The sequence below is a fragment of the Athene cunicularia genome, assembly GCF_003259725.1.
Source record: "Athene cunicularia isolate RWA chromosome 1 unlocalized genomic scaffold, athCun1 chr1_part1, whole genome shotgun sequence".
NCBI lineage: Eukaryota > Metazoa > Chordata > Aves > Strigiformes > Strigidae > Athene > Athene cunicularia.
Window position 1 is genome coordinate 95,204,907 of NW_020799091.1, and position 21,767 is coordinate 95,226,673.

Sequence of the window (21,767 nt, forward strand, 5' to 3'; positions counted from 1 at the left end):
CCCCCCCCCCCCCCCCCCCGGCCATTTCTTCTCTCCACACCAATGTGCAGCAAACCCCCTTCTCCCCATTTCCTTCCAGCTAGGACAAATGTAGTAAGACAGCAAGCGCGGGACCCAGTGCTTGGGCTGAGCTGAGGCTGGTTTGGTGGGGGCAGCCCCCAGGGGCGGCTCCCAGTGTCGCCTGCCCAGGCCCCACTTGCACCACACAGGGAAGTTCCGCTGCTTCTCTCACTGCGTGCAGTGTGGGATGGAGCCGTCTCCAAAGCCCTGTCTTGGGAGAATGGTCTGAGAGACCTTATTCCTATTTTCCTTCAGAAGTTCTTGTGACCCATGCTTTTTGTAAGCAGTTTCGCTGCTTTCTTTTATTCTTGCCCCTTAGGTGAAGAAAAGAATCTGCTCACCTTGCTTAAAACCAGTGTCCTGAGGTCTGTTCACCTAGGCACAACTTTTTCCTGTTGTCCTTCAGTGGAGAGGAGGCATGCAGTCTGGCACACAGCTCTGCCTAACTCCTCTCACTGAAAAGGTTCCAGCTGTCGTTTGTGACTTGAGAGGGTTAATGCATTAAAGCTGACCAAGATGTGAATGGGAGTTGTCTGAATCTCTAGAGCAAACTAAAACAACAGTGACATGAGAAAAGCAGTCATCCATTGTTGCCTGATGATAGAGAAGTTTTTAAAAATCAAACGCTCTAGTATAGCCTGACTGTGCACAGAGAAAAACCTAATTAATTATAAATAAGATGAATAAATAATTTAAATGTATCACTTATTTCTCCTTTATAGTTTAACTCATGAAAAAATCATTTCAATTAGAAATTTCAACTCAATCTGAAATGCAGAAAGGCATGATGGTTCAAGATGGATGTGAAGTCCTTTATGATTTTCTTTCAAAAATGTGAGGGTGTGTTGGGTTTTTTTTACCAACTTGGGTGATAAAAAGGAAAAAGAAAAAAAAGATTGCTGAGAGAGATGGAAACAAGAAAAGTTTCCTTTGATAGAGTAACAGAATGTATTTTTAATTTATGCATTAATAAGTATGTTTTGTGCGATGTCCAATTTGTCAAAAATGTCTTGGTTCCCTTAGCATTCATGTTATATGCATGAAATAGATGCAGTTTTCCCCATTAATTATAATATCCCATTTCCTCAAGAGTAACGAACGATGATTCATTCCTCTCCTCTGGCCCTAACTGGCTCCTTGGTATTACTGATGAGGGTTTATTCCATTTATTTTTGACCTTGTGAAACTATTTATGTTGGACTCAGTCATGATGAATGTAGCAGGAACCGGACAGATTAAGGGTGAGAGCATAGAACTAGCAGGCTTGTGTTCCCTCTACTTAGTGATTCCACCTTGCATACCGCTCTTAATACCCAAACAGTAGAGCTCATTTGGCTCTACTGGAAGATCTTGAACCTTGAAAAATATGTCTGTTGTCTATAGCTATAAAAATAATTTATGATGCTGATATCCCTGCTTTTTTTTTTTTTTTTTTTTTTTACATCCTCTACTCCTATGTCTTGCTTTTAATAATTTCATGGGTGCTAGTTAGGACTATATTTATTTCTCCATAGATCTATGTCTTTATGGCTTTCTATTTATTTTCCTCAAGTTTAAAGAGGTATTTGTAATATCTGTATGCTGATGACTCTCTTCTCAAGCACAAAATATGGCCTAATTGCTTCAAATTACTGCTTTTCCTTTTAGTAAATAGTCTCCTGTTTTGTTTTTCCGTTTCCGCTATGCAATTTTCCTGTTCACTGGGAATTATCACTATAGGATATGCAAAATACTTATAAGCTTACATCTGTGTATATGCAAAATACTTATAAGCTTACATCTGTGGCCAGTTGGAAGTGAGATATATTGAATGTGGTGTGAAACAAAGATTTTTATTAGAACTCAACCGGAATAAGGCCAAGAGGAGATCAAAATTAGCAGAGATGGAATCAGAGGAGCATCATCTGGTGACCAGTATTGAACAGGAAGGCATACATAACTATGATACCTAGGAAAGTAAGGTGAAGTTATTTATACAGCTGTCTTAAGGGCAGTGAGTGCTTCGTATACAGATGTGTATTTCAGGTGAAACTTCAGCATTAGATAAATAAGCAGTAGTTTTTCTATTGCTTTTCAGAGGTGTGGACATATCTTTCCTGATGTTTTCTATAGGATGACTGACAGGCAGATGTTTGTCCATTTTCACCTATATCTTTTTATTTAAGAACACGTATTTAGAAAGTTAGGTAACAGGTTCTGTAGACCATTTGGTGATACAGTGGTTTGATTAAATGAATCCAACAGTAAGGAAGGGGTGATAGTCAATCTGAGATGAAAATTAAAAGACATTTAGATGTCTGTCTATATGTGACTGTCCACTTGCTAGTTACGTGACAAGTTCTGATAGTAGTCTGTGGACAGCCAACCATTACAGCCAGTGAGGTACTCTGCCCATCCTGAGGTAAACCTCAAGCTGGGGATTCAGTTGCCTAAACCTAGACTATTAGTGTCCCTTTGAGTTCTGTGGCACATCCCACCTTGCCATGAGCAGCTGTCCTAGAAGAGATGGGTCCTCCTGCAGGTCCCATAGTTAACTGCCATCTCTATGTGTGTCTTACAGAACATTATATGACGACCTTTAGGGAGAGCTGAGCTGTTTTCCCATCTCTCCTTCTTGCCTCCCTCCGCTTTGAAGAGGTCAGCTCCATACAGGAGAGCTAACATAATAGTCAGTAGGCTATGATGGGAGTTAGACTCCTGAATTTGGGTGTTTTAATCACAAATTGAATTGAAACCTCTGAAGAATAATACAGCTTTTAATATAAAACAAGTCTTTCTGTTACCAGCTCACCCAAGAAAAATTTGAGAGAAAGACCTGGGTTGTTTCCAGCCTGCTCTCGATGTTGCAAAATTTTGTTGCATCTAAGGTAACAAAATTTTTCTTTGGTTTCCAGAGCCCTTGCTCTAACTAGTCACTGATATTTCAAATAAGTCCTTCAATTTCACATTCGGTGCTTCTGCAGATGTTTTACCAGATTAGTTCTTCGCTGCTGTCTGGGGATGCTAGTTTAGTGGCAAGAGTGAACCATTGGTTCTATCCTGTATGACCTTAGAAAACACTGTTTGTTTATTGCAGAATTTCAGTATTGTTAAAATGATTTTATGGTAATTTTGCTATAACTTTTAGAAACAGAAGAATTAATGAAAAAAATTTTAATATTCCAGCTTCCATTTGAATTGTCTCGTGATGGTTCTTTATGATACATGCAAGTCCTGATGCCCAACAGGCCAGACGTGCACATCTATGTTTAATGATTTGATAAGGCTTTTCCACCTCCTCATGTTCTGAATTTTCTGAGGAGAGTTCATGAGGATGCATTTCTGATGAAGCATTTGATGGAAAAGTATTGTGATTTTTAATTTTTTTTCCTCTTTCAAAGTACATTTTTGTGTGGATCTGGAAAGCCTAATTTTTGGCTTATGAAAGAATCAGGCATGGAATGTCAACGGGGAACAAGGTTTTAGAATTAAATGGAGGCTAAAGGTGTACTGGAGGAGAAGTGCTAAAGAATAAAATCTCTTTGCTGTTATGTTTCCTTCTGCTCTTATCTGATCTGTTGAGGCTTTTCATTTCAAGGACTTACTTTGTTACTTAGAGATCTGAGATTTTAGCATTTTCCCAAGATTACAGACTCATGGATCACATGTTAATGATACAAATACTTTGTTTTGTGGCTAATAGAACAAATGTCACTTATAGTAAGTGACTCTGTATGTTTGTCATAGAATCATAGAATGTTTGTGTTGGAAGGGACCTTAAAGATCACCCAGTTCCAACCCCCCTGCCGTGGGCAGGGACACCTTCCACCAGACCAGGTTGCTCCAAGCCCCGTCCAACCTGGCCTTGAACACTGCCAGGGAGGGGGCAGCCACAGCTTCTCTGGGCAACCTGTGCCAGTGTCTCACCTCCCTCACAGTGAGGAATTTCTTCCTTATATTGTCACTGTAAATTTGGTTGAAAAAGAACCCTTTAAGACTTGGTTTGAAGCTTTAGAAGGCAGGCATTCTTTATTACAGTGGTGGATGCATGGGGGATCTCTCTGCCCAACAAGCAACAGAGCTTATATTGTGCAACAGTTTACAAATGCATTAGAGTTCCTGGAATAGTTATACATATTCATTATTTCCCCTGGAATTAATTGTAATATTTGCATCCTAATTACACATGTGCTTTTCTTAGGGTCTTTTGTGGGAGTCTTTGGTGGTCTTAAGGGGTGTCCTTTAGTTGAACTCTTCTCTGGAACATGTGCAGAGTGGGTTAACCTACACGCTTTTCTTCTGTACAGTTGGATGGTTTTCACTGGTTCTGACTGCAACTCCAGGTTCTCTGAGCTCAGTGTCTGCTTGTTCTGAAGGTTTGATACATGTTAAGCAACCATGGACTGGTCATATCGGGATGAACTTAAAAGGTGTAACAGGACGTTTCTTTCTGCTTGTTGCTCAAGGCATCAATATCTAATCTAAATCTAACTTCCAGTTTAAAGCTATTAGCCCTGGTCCTATCACTACACTCTCTGATGACGAGTCCCTTCCTGTAGCCCCCTTTAAGTGCTGGAAGGCTGCTATAAGGTCTCTCCAGAGCCTTCTCCAGGCTGAACAACCCCAACTCTCTCAGCCTATTCTCATAAGGGAGGTGCTCCAGCCCCCTGATCACCTTTGTGGCCTCCTCTGAACCTGCTTGAGCAGGTCTGTTCTGTGTTCTTATACTGGGTGCCTCAGAGCTGAACACAGTATTGCAGGTGGGGTCTCACAAGAGTGAAATAGAGGGGGAGAATCACCTCCCTCAATGTACTAGCCATCTAGTTCAACAGCTGCTTTAATGTCCTCTTAGTGTCCTCTGACAATTAGCCCCTATTACTAACTAGTGTGTGAAAAGCTGCAAAAGCTTTTCTTAAGGAGGGGTAGTACTTCTTAGGTCATCTGCTCAAGGGCTTGCATACTTGCATACCAACAGGCTGTACTGTGATGCTGGATTTATTATGTGATAAACTGTCTGGGGAATAGTTTTCCCCTCATGTAATAATTCTTCCAGTTGCATGATGGGAAGGGGTTGTGTCTTGTTTTGCTTTTCTGGGGTTTGTTTGTTTGCTTGTTTTTTATGAGGAAAGAAATCTTCATTGAATAATAACTTACACAAAATCATGTAGTTGAACTCTTTATTATGAATTTGTTTTCATCCCTAGTGAGCAACCCAGTTACAGAGCTGGTCTCTTTACTCTTGGGTTCAATAGTAATTTCTGATTAGCTCTATTTGAAAATTAGCTTCAGCTGGTAGTTTACACAAACAAATGCTCATCAGCCTTGCAAATCTAGTCAAGTAGTCCTGATATGGTGAGTCTCCAAGTGGTATATTTTCAAAATGTGGTGTAACCAGTAATTTGTGGCTGTATGTTGAAATCTTACTATTAATAAGAAATACTGTGATATTGCTAAATTTCATAGGAGAGTCTTCAAGCACGCTGAAGGAGAAACAACAGTGCTGGTTACACTAGGGTGGATTGACAAATTGGGGCAGAAATCAGAAAAATCTCCTGTGGATTTTTTCTTCTCCCTACTGAACTTGAACCAGCAACTCTAAAGTAAGAATGGAAAAAGAAAACGGCCAAAAATGTTTTGAGGAGAGTACAAACTGAGTAGTCTAGGCCAAAATATTTTCTGTAACAAGCATTAAATGGAATGGATAAAATAAGAATGAATGAAGATTTGACCAAATTAAAGCACTTGGGAAGCTGAGGATAGATATAGGAATAAATACAATGATGTGAAGATTTCAGAAGTTCAGAAAAAATTATTAACAAGAACTTTTTACCTTTTCATTTTCTCCTTTCATTTAGTGCAGTTCAAGTGTTATATAAAGAAAACCTTGAAAGCCTGGAGATAACCGAGACCTTTGTTGAAGTCTGTACCCAAGTTTCTAATCACGGTTATAACTTCCATCCCCATTATGTTTGGTTTTTTTCTTTTTTCCTTAAAACTATGTTCTGTTTATAGAGGTAAGATGATCTCTGATTAATATGGTAAAATTGTATTGAATTGGACTTTTCTCTTAAGGGGTGAATGAGAATATTCTCTTTAGTGGTTGCATCCACAGGTGCTACTGGACTGAAGCAGGGGAACTGACTGCTAGTAGGAAGGCAGATAGTATTAATGAATGGAAGAAAAACTCTAAATTATAACCAAGACTCCTGCTCCATGCTTCATTGAAAAATAGATGCTTATCTGCTAAATACTACCTCAGGTTGGAATGTTAGTTCCTCTGTGCTTGACCTCAAGGCCCTACAGCAGCATAAATGCTTAGAGAGGTTATTTTTGCTGTTCTGGCTTGGGGCTCTTCCATAAGCAGTGAATGGAGCTCCTAATGCCTCTTGAGTAATTTTATTCACAGCTTTGATGTGAGGCTGTTACATGTCAGCCAGATTTCCAGCAAGCAGTTGTGCAGGTTCTAGCTTCAGCCCAGTGGATCATTGTATATTGATTTCATGCTATTGCATATTCATAAATAAGTTCAGCATAGGCCAGACCCCATTAACCTTTTGGGATCTTGGAGTGTAAATGCATTCAATGCCCGTTTCCTTTTGTTTGTTCATTTTCTTTGTTTTCTTTCAGAGAAGTATGTCAGCATACTCATGGTTTAGTTTTTCTGGTAGTGAAATATTTGTCTGAATCTAGCTTACTTGGTACACAGAGTAGTGTGGACTATGTCCCTATGCCCAAAACGTTTCTTCTGTGGGCTTACTGAATTTTAAAAGGGTACTTTTAGTTTGAATTAAATGTAGATGTTGACTTTTGTGTGGTTGTTTCACTTGTGACTCTGGTGTCATATTCTTGTGTGATATTTGTGAACACCTGAAACTGGAGATAATTCCCGTTTCTTCAGCTCCAGCCCTCTGTGACAGCAGGCAATCATATTATCATCATGTAATATGCCTCTTGAATTTACTGGTTGTATTGTTTGTCCCTCTTACCTGTATGGAGAGAACTTGCTTTGTTTTGGCTTTAAAACAGTCTTCTAATTTCCACCCCAAATATTTTCACAGCCACCTTTGTTCTACTGATATTATGCTTCAACATAAACATCTCTCCTACTTCTTCGGTGTTCTGTTCTCTGACATAATAATGTTTGGAGGAGGATAGTATTTAGATCTCTCCATTGATTTCTGTGCATTAGAAATTAGATATAAACAGAATTGTTGAAAATTAGATGCATTTTTTTTCTGAAGAGTATCAGAATATCATAAAAACCAAACCACTGAACATTTTATTTTAGTTCTGTGAGATTTGTCCACCACCTTTTGACACTTTAATTTTGTTAAATATGGTATTGAAACATACGTGAAAACTGATAAAACATTGTTGTTCTCTGCTTTCTTTCAATCACACCTTTTAAAAGAATCAACTCTTTTGTTTGTGTTTATAACAATATGCATTTTTAAACAGCTGTTTCAAAATGCAAGGGCAAACACTCAATTTAGTAGTATGTAAATACAGTTTTGTTCCAGAAAGGTATGTGTCAGTGCACTTACAATGATTCCAGTGCTTATCCTGGCATTGGGGCTCACCTATTTAGTGCAGGAATGAATATATAACCTCAGGAAATAGGGTGGAAAATTTGCCTGTATTGCTGTATCGTCTGACATTCTAATCACATAAGCAGTTTATCAGTGCGTGTTAAGGTAGTGGTTGATTTTTACCCTAAAATATTCCCAGTTTTACATCTGCATTAGTTCTCTTATCAGCCTTCTACTGCTTTATAGTTGCACTGTCCCTGATATGACCATTTGTTTTACACTGAGAGGACTTCGAACAGCCTCTGTCTGCCTTCTCCTTGCATCCTCTAAAGGGCACAGATGCTGCAGGGGACTCTGCAAATGTTCTTGAAGACAAAAAATCATGTCTTAAAATTATGTCATAAAATTATTGCTCAAAAGCTGTCCTGGTAAGATCATTTTATGTTTAGGAAACATGCCCCCATTCTTCTCCATTCTCCTGTGTTTCAACTTCAGTTTTAAAATAGCAGTAAATGTTATGTTAATATCTCCCTTAAAATCAATCCTTAATGTATGTGTTTATCACGGTAAAATACAGTACCCTAAAGCATTGCTAGTACCGAGCATTAACATCAGGGGAAAAAATTTGTAAGTTCTACTTAAATGAATATTAAAAGTGGTAATATTCTTTTAAGACAAATCACCAGTGTATATTTTCTGGCGCTTTGTAGCTCCAGCAATTTTTGTCCGCATCCTAGATTAAACTGAAGCTAAAATTGTGATAAATTTTGTTGTTAATTCTATTATTCAAAGATTAGTGAAGCTTGGGCATGTAACACATCTCACCTTCATAATGTAACAACATAATCGTATAATAATATTTTGTAAATTATACTAAGGTATCCAACATGTCTTTGAACGTCTATGTGTAAGCTGAATAGTGAGTAGATGCTTTTTTTTTTGTATGTATGAATATTTCTGTTGGTATATGAGATTCTGGTTGACTTACATACATGTCCTTCTACCTGGTAGTCAGATTTCTCTCACTGTACATCTGCTGTGTTCATCCATGGACCTGTACTTCTCTGCGTTTGCCCATGGAGTTTGAAGGCACTAATAAAATATATCTTTTTAAGTTTGCTCAGTTTTCTGTTTTCGATGGGCAGGCAGCATTTCAATCCTGAGTCCCTCACAGTGGCAAGAATTCATGTGGAATAAAAGATTTGAATGAAAGCTTTTTAAATGAACAACTTTTAGTAGTTTTATACTTCTAAATCGTTGTCTCTGCACTTGGAATAACCTAAAAGCATTTATTAATATTTGATGTCATAGTGAAAGCCCTCGGTATGTAGATTTATAGAACCCACAAATGGTTCACCTGGGCTTAAACATTCTTGGTCCCTATCCTTTAGCCAAAGCTTGGTACGAGTAGTGGCAGTGTGATGAGGCAAATATGTCCCTTAGAGGGGGGCTGCCTGTAAGTAGACTGAACCTGTTGAAAATATGTTCCGTTGCATACTTATTGTGATAACTTGCAGGTGATGCTGGTACAAGATGAAAACCTTTGCATTTTATTTAGTGAACAATGTAAGAAAAAGGTTGGTGTTTTGTTTTTTTGTGGTATTTTAATAGTTTGGCAAAACTTTCAAAGAATCTCTACACATGTTAACTTGTTGCCTGAATCTTCATGCTAAAGAAGGGTTTGCTGTGTTTTTAACAGCTAGCAGTAAGATCTGTTAGTATTTTTGATGGGAATGCACTCTGATTTCCTAAGCTAATTATTTGTAAGAAATTAGATTTGGGATCTGGAAAATTTGGGTTAAGGAAAGGTCAAGGAATTAAAAGATTATTATAGGCAATAAAAACCAGATGGAATACAACGTTATGCAGTGAAGAAGCATTTGTTTCAGGGCAGGGCATAGGAAAGGCAAAGCACCTAGAGAAGGAATGAATGTGGGTTTTAGCATAAAAAAGCCAGGACCAGCAAAGCAACTGGTTTCCACATAAAGCAAGCATGAGATATCTTCAGTCTTTGTTTCTGCCATGTAGGTATGATGACTCATCTCAGACTGACACTTGTAGCACGTGCTACTGTTATGCACTGGCCTCAACCATACTGCTTTCCTCCGCTGATATTTTCCCACCCTGGTGAGCAATTCAATTTATATACCTAAAACCAAACCAGTGCATCAGTGTGGCACAACACCCTGAACTTAGTTGGCTGTAAACTCATGTGCCAGATGTCCAGGCTAGCTGCCTTTTGCCCACTCTATTCCATCCACCCCATAACCTCTGTGTGGGCTGTGGGACTGAGTGACACAGTTGCGGTGTGCTGTATGTACATGTCCAGAGGCGTCAGTGGCTGGGTGCGACATGGCAGGGCTGAGCTGCAAGATGTGCCTCATCTGAGCATTGTGCCAGTGCTGGTCACACCGTTCAGTTGTACACTGCTGTGGAAGAGGAGGGTAAAGGAGGGGAGGGAATTGGGTGAGGGGGGCACGGGGTGTATAAGCACCCCTGTGGTTCAGCATTCACGTGCAAGGCAGCACCAGCAACAAGGCAGCCCATAGAAAGACCCATTAATCTGTTCAGCCTTGCTGCCTGTCAAAGATGAAAGTCAAACTTGGTGTGGGAGTGCTGCCAGACTCGGGTCATCCTTGTGCATATGGGACTTGCACTGGAGAACATTGTGGCTTTGCCTGGGAAGATTAGACAAGAGTGACACAATTACATTTTTGTTCTGGCTGTGCTACACAGAATATTGCCATTTACACATTTGTCCCGCTATTTAATTGGCTCTGATGATGAGATGATGTGTGTTGCTCATTCTTAATGGGTACGTTTCCTTGGTGCTTCTGCAGGAAACTATTAGGACAGCATCTCTCCGATTATGTAATGCAGGTTACTTAAGCCTATGTATGTGTTGTTGGCTATAATGAGACCAGGGATTAGAAGCAGCATGTGTTCCAGGATAAAGAAAAAGCTTTGGACTGACCCAGAAACAGTTTGTTGTGACCTTATCTAGTGATGAGAGAATTTAGGTAAAGGTGAACTTTGGCTGGTGTTAACCTGTAATGTCTCTACTGACTTCTTGCTTGCAAAAAGGGACTGCTCTAATCAGTAAGAGGGCACACTCTCCAGAGCAAAATCTCTTGTTTTTAAAATGGAAGATCCATAGGCTGAAACAAAAATGTTATCAATTTGTATATCTGTTCACTTCAATACAGAGGCAATGCAAGCTGTAACAATGCACGTAGCATTGGATTAGGTTAAAGGTGCACGGTGATATGGAGTAAGGACATCTGAGTTGGCAATATGGAGAACTGAATGTGGTGCTGGGCACAATAGTGCTCCAGCCTCTCTGTGGGATCTGCTAAGCTCAGATCGCCATCTCTGTCCCAGAGCTGGCTGCAGGGAGTGAAGGGACAGATGGGTGGTGGTGGATGAGGAGAGGTGCCTGGGTGTCCACCCCCCATGCTCTCAGAGGCTGTTGGTGATGTGGGATGTACATAGAGGTGGGATTTTAAGTTGGAGCAGTGGAGTGGGCATGCACGTGTATGTGGAGGCATCTTGGTGGGCTGGGCTGTGAGTTGGGTACCTGTGGAGCAGTTGGGTTGGGTGCCCCTTCTGAGGGCATAAGGGCATGGACTTTTGTTACGAGGAGAAAGGATGAGAATTCCCTCCACTCTGTCACATGCATAGAAGTTATTGCCAGTGCTGATGCTGAAGTTGTCTGTCCCATGGTTTGTGGTGCTCAAGCAGACAGACTTTGGACTTGCTTCCCCAAAACTCAATAATGAACCTTGCAGAAGCACCTTGGTAGAGTCACTTTCATGATGTGAGGTGGTTTGTGGTTTTGGTGGGTTTTTTTGTTTGTTTTGGGGGGTGGGGGGTTGTTTTGGGTGGTTTTGTTTTTTAGTTTAGCAACTGCAAAAATTGAGGGAAAAGAAAATTATGTTCTTATTGAAGCAAACCGGAAATGTTCTCTTCTACCTTGCTACTATACAATCACTTTTCTTAATTTTATTTGCTGTTGAGACTTGCTCCAGGTCTAACTTATCAAAACTTTGTCAAAATAGTTTTACACATTAAAAACATAGTTCTAATTAAACAACTTATTTCAGTAAAGTTTCATTGTTTTTTTTATATTGCTTGTTTTAAAAGTGCAAAAATGAGGGCAGATGAACTCTTACATATGCTTTCAGAATAAAGCTAACACATTCCTTTGTGCCATCTTTAATACAAAACTTTTTTTTTTTTTTAGGTCACAGTAAAAATGTTCTCTGATTTTTTATTTTTTTTTTCCTCCTTCTTGTGAGCAAAATAAAATTTTTCCTTTGTACTCTCATCTGGGGAGAATAGGAGGTCATGTTTTAAATCATTATTGCCTCTTCCATTTAATAACACAGAAGATTTATTTCCTGAGCAGCTCCGCATCTCCTGAACAATTTTTTTTTTTTAATACTTATTTCTTCTAAGATTTTTTTTCCCCCTCCATACAGTTAATGCTTGATTATTAGCAGCCCACCTTACACAGGTAGCCAGTCTTGATTTAAAACTCCAAGTGATTAGCAGTTCAGTAAACAGTTTGGTGCACTGTCACAATGGCCTTTGATTCTTGGTTTTGTTTCTTTGTTTTAAATGTATCTTATTTCTTGTTTAAATTTTGCAGACTTGCACTTTCAGTACTTTGGCTGAAATGACTAGCACCTCCTTTACTTGAAATCCTGCAACTAGAAAACATACAGTGCTGCAGCCAGGTCTGCATCACAATTTAGCACTGAATGTCTCCATATCTATTGGTTGAACCGTCTCTTGGGTTAAATGACAAACTAAGAGCAGAAGTGAGAATAGAATATATTTGTCATTCACTTTCACAGCAAAATGATGAGGTCATGCTTGGTGGTGGTCCTATTTTTCAGAAGTTGTCCTTTTGAGGACTCTTAGGTCCATGGTTTAGAAATTTCAGCGAAATAAATGGTTTGGATTTAGATCAGTTGGCCTAAGTCTGGAATTCTGATCTCTTTATTAATAAAATCTGACAGAAATAATAGAACCACAGAATGTTTGTGTTGGAAGATACCCTAAAGATCACCTAGTTCCAACCCCCGTGCCACGGGCAGGGACACCTTCCACCAGACCAGGTTGCTCCAAGCCCCGTCCAACCCGGCCTTGAACACTGCCAGGGAGGGGGCAGCCACAGCTTCTCTGGGCAACCTGTGCCAGTGTCTCAACACCCTCATGGTAAAGAGTGTCTTCCTTATAGCTGATTTAAATCTACTCTCTTTCTGTTTAAAACTGTTATCCCCCATCCTATCCCTACACTCCCTGATAACGAGTCCCTCCCCATCTTTCCTGTAGCCCCCTTTAAGTGCTGGAAGGCCACTGTAAGGTCTCCCTGGAGCTTTCTCCAGGCTGAACAACCCCAACTCTCTCAGCCTGTGCTCACAGGGGAGGTGCTCCAACCCCCTCATCATCTTCGTGGCCTCCTCTGGACCTGCTTGAGCAGGTCTGTGGTGTTCTTATACTGGATGCCTCAGAACTGGACACAGCACTGTAGGTGGGGTCTCATGAGAACAGAGTAGAGGGGGAGAATCACCTCCCTTGACCTATTAGCCACAGCCAAAATGCTGCATGTAGTTTCATACCAACTGTTCTCTTGCCCTGTTTTCGTTTTCACTTCCTGCTGCCCCTTTTGTCATCCTCCTCTTTTCCTCTCTTTCTCCCTGTGTTTAACATTCTTCTGTTTCTTCCCTGATTTTTAACACTCCTCCTGCTTGTGTGTGTGTCTGAAACAGCAACAGAATAAAATTGGATTAATTGTGAGTTCTTTATAGTAAATTAAATGCTAGAAATAAGGAATAAAAGTTTGTTTAGTTTCTGTGGACGAACTCCTAAGCTAAGAAAAAAGAGGTGAAATTAATTTACAGATGAAACATAATAATGTCATTTAATTAGAATACTGTCTTAAGCTTGGGGCCAAATGGCTTGAACTTATGAGGGGGATGCTTTTCCTCAGTTAAAACTCTTTGCAGTACTTGAACAAAGTTAGTTGAATTCCTCCAGTTCTGTCTGCTTTTCCCTGGTGCTCTGGCACTGTATGTAGTAAAGGCACAAAGCTGCTTTCCAGCTGGTTGGCATCCATCGTGTACCAGTGTATGGGGTTGTTCCTCCCCAGCTGTAGGACTTTGCACTTCCCCTTGCTGAACTTTGTGAGGTTCCTGTCAGCCCAGTTCTCCAGCCTGGCAAGGTCCCTCTGGGTGACAGCACGACCCTCTGGAGTACCAGCCACCCCTCCCAGTTGTGTGTCAGCTGCAGACTTGCAGAGGGTACGCTCTGCCCCACCATCCAGATCATTAATGAAGTTGTTGAGCAGGACTGAACCCAATATTGGCCCCTGGGGTACACCACTAGTTGCAGGCCTCCAACTAGACTTCGTGCAAGTGATCACCACTCTGGGTGAAGTCGTTCAGCCAGTTTTCAACCCACCTCACTGTCTGCTCATCCAGCTCATACATCATCAGCTTCTCCATGAGGATGTTATGGGGGAGACTGTTGAAAGTCTTACTGAAGTCTAAACAGACAATATCCACTGTTCTCCTCTTGTCTACCAGGCCAGTCATTTCACTGTAGAAGGTTATCAGGCTGGTCAAGCATGACTTCCCTTTGGTAAATCCATACTGACTCTTCCTAATCACCTTCTTGTCCTCTGTGTCTGGAAATGGTTTCCAAGATTAGCTGCTCCATCACCTTACCAGGGATGGAGCTAGGGCTGAGTGGGCTGTAGTTCACTGTGTCCTCCTTCTTGCTCTCCTTGAGGATAGGAGTCACATTTGCTTTCCTCTATTTCTCAGTTATGTTTACCAGTTGCCGTGACCTGTCAAAGATTATCAAGTGTGCCTTACAATGTGGGGCTGGCCAGCCACCTCAGCACTTGTGGGTGCACCCCAACAGGACCCATGGGTTTATGTATATCTGGTTTGCTTAAGTATTCCTTGACCCGATGCTCTTACACTAAGGGTACGTCTTCCTTGCTCCAGCCTTTTCCCTTGGTCTCTGGCGCTTGGGATTCCTAAAGGCTGGTCTTGCTACTAAATACTTGAGGCAAAGAAGGCATTCAGTGCCTTAACCTTTTCTAATGAAGATGCCCAAATACTTGACAGTATGCCTTTTTCTGCCAATATTCAACTTTCCTTTAAAAGTAAACATATTTTCAGGCAAATATCTTTTACTGGAAGAGACATCTGTGTTTAGAAATTCTGCTGAGAAGATAACACAGTAAGTGGTGGTCCTGATGGCAGATTCTTTCTTCTTGCAAAATAAAAGCATCTGCTCTGCTGTGTATTCATTTTGGGTTTGTTGTTTTCGTGTGCTGTTGTTTTTTGGTGGTTTTTTTTTTTTTTTTTTTTTTTCCTGCAGGATTTTGCACTGTACTGGAAGACTCTTATGTGTGCCACAGCCCAGATTTGGCACCTTTCTGCCCCTTCTGTTCTTTTTTTCCCTCTCAAGTGGAAAGCAGCCCCATTCTTTGCAGAGCTAAGTTTAATGAAGATGAATCAATCTGTTCACAGATACTGGGTTTTTGTTTCCACTACTAGTCAAATTAAGGACAAGTGTACAAAGGGTCAGTTTTGGTCAAAGGAGAAGTATAGCTCTAACAATGCGACACTATTATTCTAGTGTGGTGTTTATTTCCTATTAAACATATTTATTCTGTTTTCTCCCAGTACCAATTTCTACTAACCTCTTTCCCATAATCTGATTTTCCATGTAAAGTCTCTACCTTTTGCAACTTTTCTGTACTGTCAAGTGCATAAATATTTGGTTTTCTGGGACATTTGGCCTCTAAATCCATCCCTCTGTTTTTTATATTCATACTGAAAGGAGAGTTGCTGGCTCACACCTGTGAGGTAGTGTGCTATAAATATGATCAATAGCAGTTTACATCCTATTATTTTTATTCTAGCTATATTCCTATGGACAGCATGTCAGATTTAGTGTAATGTAGTATGTTGTCTAATCAATAATAATAATGATAATACAGCTTTTTATCCTGATGGCAGCTTCATGGAGGAATTTGGAAACGATTTGTTATCTGAATAGTGGTATGAAACCTTAATGCCAACTATGCTGCATGTTCCCTTCAAGTTTTTAGTGCATTGTGTGTCACCTTCCATTAAGTTTAAACATGTCATGCAACTGCACTTTAAAGCACTTCTCTTGTTCGTATGTTAAAAATTTGAGGCAAAAGAATATATTTTGGTTTTCCCATGCTGCCAATGGATCGCAGGAGAAATCCAGCTTTCCTTAGAGTTGTAGTCTAATTGCTACTTATTAAAAATAATGAACTATCTTACTAGTTGTACTTTTCTGCTGCAGATTTAATTAGTGTTCACCTCCTCCCCCCCCAACTCCTTTACTAGGCTGACAGAGCGAGAGGAGGGAAACTGAAGCAATTTGAAACCTTGTTAGAAATTTATGAAGTGCTAAAATGTTTTATTCCCAGAGGCTGGTTTGCCAGCTGTCACTGGTAAGCCATTCGCTGCCTGCCTCAGAGTGAGTATGCCTGTGATAGCAGGGGGAGGCAGCAGGCCACAGCCAACATGAGCGTTTACATCGTTTGGCAGATTATACACTCTGTAATTAGCAGGAAGTAGAGTGAAACTAATTATTTTTCTCCTCAATTGGGCCAATGACATTTGAGAGGAAGGACGGATGTGGCACTGGATGGGGAAGGTGTGGAGAGACCACAGTGGTTCTCCATCTCCCCAGCTGCTGCACTGGCACCCTCTGTGCCGGTAGTGATCCCACTGCTGGCTGTGCTGTGAGACACGGAAAGGCACGTGTACCTCTCCCTTATGCACAGTCTGGGGCCAGCTGGAGAAAAGCTATGTATTTGCTCTGCAAACCTTTTTTTTTTTTTTTTTTTTTTTTTTTTTTTCTTGGAAAAGTTTGGCATAGGCATTGCTGTAGGCAACTCTTTGAGTGATGCTGTGTAGGGCAGGATGCAGGCCTTAGGAGGAAAGGTGCATGTGCTGTCTTCTCATTAAGTCTACAGTGGCTCTGCATGTGAATCTGAAATGACTGATTTGGGTGAAAAGTGCACTTACAGTGGACTATTTATCTAGTAAAGTCTGTTTGTGGCAAAATGATAAGGAATCTATTAGGACTTTTAGCTTAGGTTTCCTTAACTAAAATGAAAATCAGTCTGCTTCCATTTTATAGTTCTCATTTGCAAGCAACACAGTCACACTTTACCTGTGCATATAAGCTGCAGCTTGGAAACCAGATTTTTTTTTCTCCCCTATAAGGCTGACCTTTAAAGTTCATTTCTATCTGTGCATTTCTAAGGGAAGACTTTTACAAGGTCAGTTCAAAGACCTTATTATTTAAGTGGAGTCACTTGCAGTACAGTGCACAAAAAGCATACTGCTAGAAGATGAACCACTAGAAAATGCATTAAGGAGGTTTAGAAACACAAAAATAGCTGCTGCTTTCTGCCTTTAACTCCAGGTGAGCTTCAGTGTTTTAAAAGAACAGTTACTGGTTTTTGGCTTTGTATTTGTTTCTTTCCTATAGCTAGGTAAAAATGCTGCTTTATATTTTTAGGTTCTGGGCATAGATTCTGTTCTCCACCTCCTGGGTCATTTGGTCTGTCCTTTAATTGGAGCAAGTAATGTGTTTTTTTGGTTTGGCTTTTTTTTTTTTTTTCCTCTTTTTCCTTCTTTTTGTTCTGTCATGTCCCCTCATCTTGTGTTGGTCCCTCAAGTATTGTATTGATCATATTCTTAACACGTCTAAAGACAGTCCCTCAATTCCCTCCCTAGGCAGATCATTTCTTTGCCTAATTGCCACTAAAGTTAGTAAAAGCATAATGTGTGTAGCCTTATTATTTTCTTCCCCTCATTTGGTTTCAAAGCATTTTCTCCTCATTATGCCAAATCGGCCTGAGGAAGTTTTATCCAGTGAGATATTAAGACCAGGAAAAAGTATGTGTTTGTGTGTACTCAGAAAGAGAAGTCAACAATAACAAGACATTTAAATGTCAGCTAGGTATAAGTTAAAATGCATGTTCCGTGTAAACAATACACATCATTTGAGAATGCATTTTCTTTAAAGTAGGGTGTCTGTCTTAAAAGCATTAGGCATTTCTTTGAAGTAACGATCATTTTCTGTGAAAAATGTTAGTTTATGTTGACTCTACATTGCAAAATCACAATGGAATCTGAGCTTCTGAGGCTTTAGTCTTGAATGTATCAGAGGCCATGCTGCATTTGCCTTAGACTGATGTTTCCTGGGCCTTCAAAACGCAGAAACTTAAGAGTGTGCTTAAAACTCTTGACTTCCCCCTTTCCCTACCAGCTGTTTGTGTATGTACAGACAACTCTTGTCTATGGAGTGCTCTTGCCTAGTTTTCAGCTATCAGTGTTTGTGTTACAACTTCTTAACATGGTCTGTAAAGGAACCTTGAAGTTCCTTAGCAATGTGGAAAAAACTCAAGTGTGAAAAGTCCTGCTGCTTCAGGCACCAAAATTCAGTTTTGCATCACGGTGTATCTCAGATATCTTTAAGTGGTTTAGGGTGCCCAGCCTGGGTGACCTCCCTATCCTCCCATAGGCACCTGTACTCATTGTCTGTGTTTGGCCCCACAGCAGTCTGCTCTGCTAGTACAGGTGGGATGGAGCTATGATGACTGAGCAGAGATGGGTATGCGATGGGTAGGGACTCACCTGCCTCTGCTGTGAGCCCCACAGGGCTGCTGAAGGAGGGCAGGCAAGCTGGCAGTGCTGGCCAAACCAGTGCTGGTCAGGCAAGGAGTCCTTCTGCAAAACTCTGTCTCTGTCTCCTACTTAATGCCATGCATTTTCTGTCCCTGTTCTGGACAACTGGCTGAAGCTTGATTGGGAAATATATGGCACTGGTACCTGATGTCTGTGTAGTCAGGGCTTCCTTGCCTCCTTACTTGAGAGACAGTGGAGAAATGAAGGAGTCAAAACTGATTTTCTGGGGAGTGGGTCTCCTGGTAGCTCTCAAACAAGGCAGTGACACTGGATAGGATTGCTGGCCATATTTAGTGTGTTTTGTACAGCAGTTCTTGCCTGTTCTCCTCTGCTCAGGAACCCTGAGCAGTCTACTGGTGTTGCCAGGACAGGAAGAATTAAAAACAAAACCAAAACTTTCTGCTCAAGATCATGAGTAAGGAACCAAGTAGAGAAATGCAAGGTGTGGACAAAGAAGAGTTAGTACTGCAAGTAAAGCAGACCAAACAGATGTTGGCAGTAGAAGGAACGCTTGCTGTTGGTGCTATCAGAAGAGGAAATGGCATGTATATTCAGAAGGGAATAAATGGCAAGCAGAAACGAGACTCCGTAAATACTGAATGATACCTAGCACTAGTGAAATCAATGGCAGAACTCCCACTTGACTTCATGAGTCCTGAATTCATCTAGCAGTGAGTTTTGTTCACCCCATTTCTAAAAGAAGTCCAGAGACACAATACAACTGATTGAAAATGAAAGGTCACTTCTAAGTGATGGGGAGAGACAATAGTATGATTACAGTTCTTTAGCTGAAGAGGTGACATGACCAAGGTGAAAGATGTAGAAAACATACAGCATAGAGAAGATAAAGTGGATTGCCTTTTCTTAAGAGCCAGAAACAGCAGGACACTGAATGAAATGAAAAAGAAATACCTTTTTCCTCAGTATACAGCCTGCTCAGCTCACAACTGTAAAAATGTGGAGAGAGAGTTTAGCAGATACAAAAGAGGACAAGCTGGTTTTATAAGATGGAGAGCTGGTTGAAAACTTCCTGTCAAAAATGAAGAATGGGGTGAGGTTATAAAATCTGTATTTGTTTTCTGAGGGGATGGAGGGCAAATCTCCTAATCGTCCTGACTGGAAGGATCCCAGAAATAGAAAATAAGATCAACAGAAAGAACTAAACCTAGGTATGGATACGAAAAAAAGACAAGTGTAAAGAAAGGTGTTATGGTTTGAGCTCTGAAGGCAGATAAGGTCCATGCAGTCACTCACTTCCCCCTTCCCCCCATCTCTGAGAAGGAGCGGAGCAAAAGACCCAGGAACTTGAGAGAAGGAGGAGGAGGGAATGATGCCATCCTGTAAGGCACAGGCAAAAGACAGATCTGTTAGGGGAAGAAAAAACCCCCATAAATTTAATACAGACACTAACAGCCACAACACTTAACAGACAGAGTAGGACTATGAGAAACATTACCACATCTTGAAAACACCTTCCCCCACACCTCTCTTCTTCCCAGACTCAGCTTTGCTCCTGATATCCCTACCTCCTCCCTGCCAGTGGCGCAGCAGGAAGGGAATGGGGCACGTGGTCAGTCCTGCTCCTCCTTCCACCTTGGGGTGGGGAACTCCTGGCATTCCTCCTCTGTTCCAGTGTGGTCCCTCTCCCACAGGAGACAGTCCTCCACAAACCAGTTCCAACGTGAATCACTCCCACTGGTGTTGTGGGTCACCCCCGCATGTTGCTATCCTCCTAGCACTGAGCTACAGCAGCAAGACCTTCTTCTCATGGGGTCCTGGCCTTCTTTGGGTGCAGTCACCTGCTGCAGCATGGGCTCCCCTTCTTAAATTGGAGAGGCACAGCTAATTGGCCTGGCCTTGGTGCAATGGAGGGTCCAACTTGGAGCTGGGGGAGCTTCAAGAAGCTTCTCACAGGAAGCCACTGCTGTAGCCCCCTCCCCTGCTACTGAAAACCCCTGCCACTCAATCCAGGACAAAAAGAAATAAATATATCTCAATTTGTAATTTTTTTTTTAGTTAATCAAATTATGCTTTGCATTTGTTTGACGGAGATCTCTGTACTTTAAATTTGAGTAAAGACATGAGATTTCCCCCAAAATGTAAGTCTGTCTGGTATGAAGTATCCATCTTCACACATGTCATGACGCACATGCCTCTCAGGTGGGCTGCTGTTATATCGATAACAGCATACAACTCCTGACCCGAGAAGGTTTTCATGCAGGAGGCAGGGGAGTTTTTCCTGCATATGGATGTGGTCTCGAGAGCAGTCCAAGGTGATGCCTGCAGTATATATAAGGAAACATAGTTCTTAATGTTGTTTCATTGAGTGATCAAAATTCATGCTTTCCTGCTGAGGACTAAACTTTAGAGCTGCTTCTTAGCACCCCCATTTATTTGCACATGTGTATATGCCTCTAATTCAAATTAGAAAGTGATCTCTAAAGAATCCTCCTGCCTAAAATGCTGGGCTAGTATTTGTGAGGATGTGAGCTGACTGCAATGTTCTGTCATTTTTACTCTTCAGGATGTTTGTTTTGTGCCTCACTTGCTATGCTTGTTTTCGCTTTTATTTTTCTTTCTTCCCCATTTTTGAGCCTTCCCTGTACTCCATCCTGCACTGTTACTTGCAATATCATTTGCATAATGCTCTTTCTACAAAGGTCTAAGATCTGTACAGTTAAAATCTCAGTCTAACTTTAAATGCAGTTTAGATGATGCCTTAGGTGACCATGCTAATAAATAAAACAGCAATCAAATTTTGTGAGAAGTTTTCGAATTGCTTCAACTTCAGCACCTCAGTTATGTAGTGTAGCAAGATGGGCTTTTTAATTAGTGCAGAATGAGAATAAGGGTCTTACTTCATCACTTGCTCAGCCAGACAGATGTTGTATGGTTTGCCACCAGACTGGTGGCATCAGTAGCTAAGCTTCCTGGAGCAAAGGTACATCAGAAGTTATAAAGTAATTGAGTGTAGGCATTGCAAAGTGAAATTCAAAATAGTTTCCTTGGTAGCAGTGATTGCAGAATAGCCCCGGCACAGGAGAGCTCCAAGCAACTAAACCTGCTTGAGCATCAAAGCATGATGCACACATGGTTGTGCTGCAGCAAAACTGCTGCTATGGAAGATGGATCAAAATGAGGTTTGCATGGGCCTGTGCAAATCTGCAGTCGCTGCTCTTGTGCCTTACAAAGGTTGATGTTGCCCTGATCTGAGTGGGGAGCTGCACGCCTTTATTCTTTTGTATGACTAGAGCTGCATGCTGGTGTCAGACTGGGCAGAACCCACAGTGGAGTTTGCAGCTACCTTAATTCTTCCAGTAAATCCTCAGACAATTAACATAGTTTTTGCCCATCTGCTTCCATTTCCCTCCTTTACACCAATTCCAGGGTCTTTATGTAGACCTGAAAACAGTGTTGCTTCTGAGTTTATTTTTTCCAC

The 21,767-nt window shown here is 41.0% G+C and overlaps 1 protein-coding gene and 1 long non-coding RNA gene across 2 annotated transcripts in view; one reads left to right on the top strand and one right to left on the bottom strand.

Moving 5' to 3' along the window:
• LOC113491457 overlaps nt 1-501 on the bottom strand; it is a 17,682-nt gene extending 17,181 nt beyond the window's left edge. Inside the window, exon 1 of the long non-coding RNA XR_003400407.1 lies at nt 402-501. This is a non-coding gene — a long non-coding RNA (uncharacterized LOC113491457). The remainder of the gene's footprint in view (nt 1-401) is intronic.
• Nucleotides 1-21,767, top strand: part of DSCAM (DS cell adhesion molecule) — a 480,683-nt gene that overhangs the window by 41,325 nt on the left and 417,591 nt on the right. The gene's annotated exons all lie outside the window — the stretch shown is intronic.